General features: G+C 43.1%; 1 long non-coding RNA gene across 1 annotated transcript; it reads right to left on the minus strand.

The window, feature by feature from the left end:
• Positions 1-1,514: 1,514 nt before the first annotated feature.
• On the minus strand, positions 1,515-5,895 carry LOC140900895 (uncharacterized). The gene is made up of 3 exons (XR_012155740.1): positions 5,667-5,895; positions 3,408-3,578; positions 1,515-1,595 (listed from the first exon to the last, which is right to left on the minus strand). It is a non-coding gene; the product is annotated as an uncharacterized lncRNA (long non-coding RNA).
• Between the last annotated feature and the right edge of the window lie 348 nt (positions 5,896-6,243).

Below are 6,243 nucleotides of genomic sequence, written 5' to 3' on the forward strand. Positions count from 1 at the left end.
TGGATTATATTATATTATTATTATTTTATTATTCTATAGAAGAATCTGTCTGGAACAGTCCTAGTCCAAGAGAGTGGTGTCCAGGATGTGATTTGAAACATCATGCAGAAGAAATGGTGTGACTGCTGCACAAGAAAGGGACTGTAACTCCGACCAGCTATGTAAGCACACGGTGATGCCACACCGTGGTCAGCCAAATGCACCTATTCAATTCCTCTCTTCTTTCACCGATAAGAATGACCTGGTTGTCTTGTGAAAAACTGCTGGTATAATTTGGTGTCTTCAATGACCGTGAAACGACTGGAGACAAAGATAAGAGGAGGTTGATGTTTGAGGCTGTTCTGAGTGAGGGATCCAGCAGGGGAAAAGGCTCAGGGCTGGGATTGGGAGAAAGGGAATATCATTCCTGATATTCACCGACATTCCCCTTCGCTCAATTTCATCTCATCTCCCTTCCCCCAGTGAAAATCAGTCCTTCCCCTCCGTGGGGTTTACCCCTTTCTCACGCTCAGCCCATTGTCTCCCCTCTACTCCTTGCAGGGTTCTTGTGAGCTCTCCTGCCAACCTGGTGCCATTCCCTTCCCTGCCCCGCTTCCTTGACACCAGTTTGGTAATGTGCTGCGGCTGCGGCCTGTCACACCGACCAGCAGTGTCTCATTGCTTTTCCTCTGTTATTGCTATATTTTCAGGGCTCTGTATGAAACCAGGAGACAGATACATGCTAGGCTTGCTGTGATTATTCTATCCAAGGACTACATAGTATTCAGTTAAAAGAATTACTGCTATGCAGGAAGGAAGGCCAGTATCCCATAGTTGGGTGCAGGTATGCATCTGCAACGCAGGAGAGGGATTTTTAATCGTTCATTCAAACTAAGATTTCTGAGTTTCTTGCTGGTTACCACTACACTGCTGAGATGGGACATCAGTTGAAACACAGGCAGGTAGTGTTAGAGAGAGAGATTCCAAAAGAGCTTTGATATTGGTTTAGTATTAGAAAAATTCTTCCACACAAATCTGCTCCCTGCATATCTCCTGAGTCCTATCCGCTTAATTTATTCACAAAAGCAAAATTTCTGTTCTCACCATTGCTTCAATGCCAATAAAGATGTGAAGGAGCGAACTGGAGTCTGTTGTGTCCCTCCTTGTTTTCAAATACATTGTCAGCTAAGCTCAGATCCAAGAATCTTTACTGTTGGAGATGATGTAGGAAGTAGGTACAGCACAGCTTGATTTTCTGAGATGAGGCTGAGCTTGCAACTCCAGCTGGAAGATTTTGATTTATAAATGGTGCAGCCTACTTATCTGAAAATCACTGAGGGGGAAAGATATGGAACAGCGGCATACCATTTTTAGAGTCACTTCTGTAAGCTTGGCAGCAATATTTGTAAAACTCAACCACAAACTACAGGTGAAAATGAAGTGTCTGCACTTTGGGAAAATAATGCATTTGTAGTGCTATTCAGTGTGCTGCTGTGGTGAGTGGATGAACTGATCACATGGAGTGGGGTTACTCACCTCTCTTGTTCCACGCCCACTTTCTAATTCCTCATTCACACAGAAGCACCAGGCTGGCTGACTGAAACAAGCTGGATCATCTGAAAGCAACAAGCGGCAAGTTGGATTCATTCACCCACCCGGTCCCTCTTTTTAAAACCAATAACCATGTGAAGCGTGACTTGATTACAGTGATGCAAGCCCCCATCTGTCATGCCCCTTTCAGAATGGCACAGAATGGGATGGATGGTCCTGAGGCTCTCTCTCTCTTTGTACCTCTGGGACATGCACTGTAATTGAGATCACAGCTCCTACTGAATTATTCACGGCAGCTTTGAGTGTCAGTTTTATTATATACATGCAGATTACTCCAGCATGCTTTCCCCTGCAGGGGAAGGATCGATAGCGGAGTTCTCTACTCCTGACTTTTCTGCCTGCATTTGTTCCTATTTTCCCCTCCTCCCTATACCCAGACCTTGTTCCAAGTCCACCCTGTACTCAAGGTGATACCTAACACCTTGCTCCAGCCAGTGCCATACTCGGTTTTCATTTCAGCAGGGTGCTAACACTTTGAATTCACTAGACTGTGTCCACTGTCTCTATGCAAAGCATCTGCTTGCCCAGCACTTCAAAGCCCCCAACTCTCTCTGACCCAGGGTTTCTTGCTGCCCTTTAAGATCACTTCAGTTTAGCCATTAAGTCTCTGATCCTTGGGTCCCACTGCTCTCCCTTCCCAATGTAATAAATATACAATATAACCTCTCTACTTCATAGGTCAGGCTACTGCAGATTAGTTCACATGTCCATTAAAGCCCATAGGGTCCCCTCCCATTGCCTCACTTCACTGGAGCGCAAGGATTCCTTGTATCTCCAGAGCAGTTATAGAGAACATATCCTAGTCTGTAAGAAAGTGGCAATGGTAATGTACATTAAAGAATAATGAAATGCAGTGATATTTCAGGCCTGACAGTCCTATTTCTGGCAGTCTCCGAATTAATGTGCTAGGCTTTGTGCTGCAGCTGCTACGAGGAACCTTCAGAGTCTTTCTAAATACATGAATAGAGCTTCCAGCTCTTCAGCTCAGATCACTGCGGCTATTTATCCTGCCTTTGCTTTCACTGTACCTTTTTTTAATTTGGAATTTTAGAGTCTTTAGAGTAAGGAAATGCAGTAGCAAGTGCAATGCATACCAAATAGTTTTTAGGAACAGGAGAGGGACCAAGTTCTTATATTCCACTTGAGTTCCGGGCACCAGAGACCTCTCAAATCCTCATATAAATCTGGGAGTTCCCCTCCAAAGTCTCATTTCAGCTGCAAAAGCCAGCATGTGGTTCCTCTCCACCTCCCAACCTGTCTCTCTAGAGGCAGGCCTGAGAGGTTAAGGGCCACAGATTCCTAGCTGGTGTAAACCAGCATAGCTCCACAGATTTCAATGGAGTTTTGACAGTCTACACCAGCTGACGATGTGGCCCAAAAATCTACTGTACAATTTGTATTTGGAAAACAGTTCTGAATCCAATCCAGATTGAACTAATGTAGACAAGCAATACACATTATGCACAAAGCCATAGGCAGGACCCATCAGGGGCTGTAGTGTTGAAGTAGGTATGGCATGCACTACAAAGCATTTCACCATATTGCAAAGAGGTATAGAATATCACTGGGCCCCATGCCATCCCAGAACTGTACATTGGCCAATTGCATAATGGGGGTTTTCCATTCTCCTCTGAAGCATCAGGTATTAGCCACTGCCGGAGACAAGAGGCCAGTCTTGATAGACTAATGGTCTGATGGAGTATGGCAAATCCTACATCCCAAGACAAAAAACATGAAAGGGACCTAACTTGCAAGAACACAGTATGAGTTAGCCTATCCTCTATCGTTCCCTGTCTGCCCTCAGTGATTTCACTAACCTCTCATCTGTTGCCAGGCAGTTTTAGCACTTTGTAACCCCAGAGGCTTCTGTCATAGTGTGAGGAGAACACAGACCACAATTCAAACCTTTATGGGGCATCAAATAAGATAGGTAACACCAGTGACCCTCTGCCCTTGTGACCCGCAACTCCTCCTGGCCTCCAAGGGGCCTGAAAGAAATATCATTACAATAGAGGTGAGATAAAATTAGCCGAGATCCATTTCCAAGTCACATTTGCTGCCCTAATGGTAAAGGCTGCCACATTTCACACAATGGTGCCTCATTCCAATAACTATAGCACCACAGATTTCCAAAATATCAATGCAAAGGAAGAGAGATTTGCTTGCACCGGACTCAGGCCCAGAGAATTTGAGCTTATCATTAACATCCCAGTCCAATACTTAGTACTTATCCCTGGCTTTGGTCTGTGTCTAATCAGGGGGCTCTGTTTTGAGAATCTGTCGCTGCCTTGTGTCTCTCCACTTCTAGAAATGGCCATGTTTTCTGATGCAACTATTTAGTAAAGAAAGGCAAGAGACTCAGGGCTAAAATATACTCTCAGCTAGACTGAATTCCCACTGAAGCCAATGAGGGTTGCACACATGTATCTGAGATCTGACAAAAAAAGGGAGGGACAGGTAGATGTTTGCATGGAACTTGCAAGACTTTAATGGAAGAGTAGATTTGGAATCTCCTTCAAATCCCCAATACTTTGCATTTTTTGCAAAGAAACTCTGAACAATTAAGACCGAAGAATCACAACAGCTTCCTTTTTTCCAGCTGAAACTTTGTTTTACCAATGACTCATTATTATATTTATACCTTCTCAGAGAACATTTAAAATTGTGTTTTGTCATCTCCTTATCTTTTGGCTCCCCCTCAGCAGACAGTAAGAAGCTGTATTTATCCCCAGGAGTGGATGATACTAATAGAATCCCTCTCTGTAAAACTGTTTTCCATTTAAGCCTTGTCAGGCACCAATATACATTTATTCATGTGCAGCTTCTGTTTCAACATGTTTTATGAAAAGTATTTCCACCATAACTTGTGGTTTGAAGCTGTTCGAATAGCTGATGACATGCCTAGTACAGATGGAGAGGCTGATGATGGCTGAAAGCAGCAGTTACTTTTGTAAAAGTAATTGCTGGAAAGGTAGAGCCATCATGCCTGGAAGACTGGTGAGTTCTTGTGTTCCTATTGCTGCCATCCTCATCCTCTTCCTTCCACACCCAATTACATTTTGCCCTGTTGAAAATTGTAAGCTGGGAGGGGCAAGGACTGTATTTTATTTTACATTTGTACATCATCCAACACAATAGTAACAATAAGCCTTAGCTCTCATCTAGTGCTTATCATCCATAGATCTCAAAGCACTTTACAAAGGAGGTCAGTATCATTGCTCCAATAAGGTCCCCATTGTGACGGGGTGCAACCGTAGTTCTGTTAATACTAATGTTGATGATGTGTAATATAATCTAGGATGGAATGAGCTGATCCTAGCACATCCAGTCTTTAATTTCACTTGTGACATATTTATCAGAGATAAAATGTTTATCTGAGTCCTTTCTTGCCCAACTCCATCTCTCCTTATTGCCTTATTGCTTTAAGAAAAGCGTTATAAAAGAACAAGGTATTATATTATCAAAGATTGAATTTCCCCCTTTTCCCATAAGAAGGAGAGGCCAGGATTACAAGGTAGAATATGACCATAATGTGGTTTGAGATTTTCAAAACAGTGCAGGAGATTTAGATACCCATCCTCCATTAAAATTATTGCACCTCTGACCATTTAAAAGGAGGCAGGAAGTCTAGAGAGCATATGGCAGTGGGGGTGATCACAATGAGATCCTTGCTTAAAGATCCCATAAGAGGATGTGTACCTGGGGTCAGGGAGTACTTATCGCAGTGTTTCTGTGAACTATAAAGAGAGTGACAAAATGAAACAACATTCTAGGAGAGACCAAGCCTACTAAAAAGTACTGAAATCACACAGAGTGATTGGCAGACACAGTAAGGGACAGATATAAACAGAGAGCGAAAAACCTGGTCTTTATGACAGACTGCTGTACTAACTTGAGCCATCCCCCACCTTCCCCACACAGGGAAAGGGAGAGCCTGAAGGGCAGTGACCAAATGTTACATATTCTCCCCAAGCATCACAACACTGATCACAAAAAGGTTTATAGTTCCTTTGGGAGCCTTTTTATTCTTTTCTTCAATGCCAGCAGAGGAAAGTCAAATTTAAACACACACATACCACACAATTATTAACCACAGGGAAGTCAGAGTCCCTGCTCTTCCTCCGCTTTCCGCTGCTGCATGAGTTTGGACCTAGCTGTTGCCACACTCATGATGCTTGTCTTATAACTGCTTCTCCAAGATATATTTAGAGGGTATGAAGCCCGGTTCTGGACCGCTATGTGTCCTGTTCACCTGTCCCATTCATGTAATTGGTAACCGGCCGTTTCCTTTCAGATTGAGAAAGTCCTAATAGAAAGAAGTAAGAGACACTTTCTTTTGCATTTCTATTGGTAGGGTCATCACTTTGTCACTCGGTCGGATCACTAATTTTGTCTCATAATGAGCCATAACAGTGAAATGCATCCAAAAGGATGAATAACCAGCTGCTGACTGAATATTTAAAGTGACATGCAATTATTTTCATCTGAGAAACTACTAGCACTTCACATAATGGATTTTCAAAGCTGACCCACTCTGAACCTTAATGCCTAGTGAACTTGCTGCTACTTTGTTTGCAAGTCAAATGCAACATGCCATGAACAACCAACCTAATTTAGTACCAAGTTTGGACGTGGACACAGCCTGAAATCCAA

Source organism: Lepidochelys kempii, chromosome 20 (assembly GCF_965140265.1).
Source record: "Lepidochelys kempii isolate rLepKem1 chromosome 20, rLepKem1.hap2, whole genome shotgun sequence".
Taxonomy (NCBI): Eukaryota; Metazoa; Chordata; order Testudines; family Cheloniidae; genus Lepidochelys; species Lepidochelys kempii.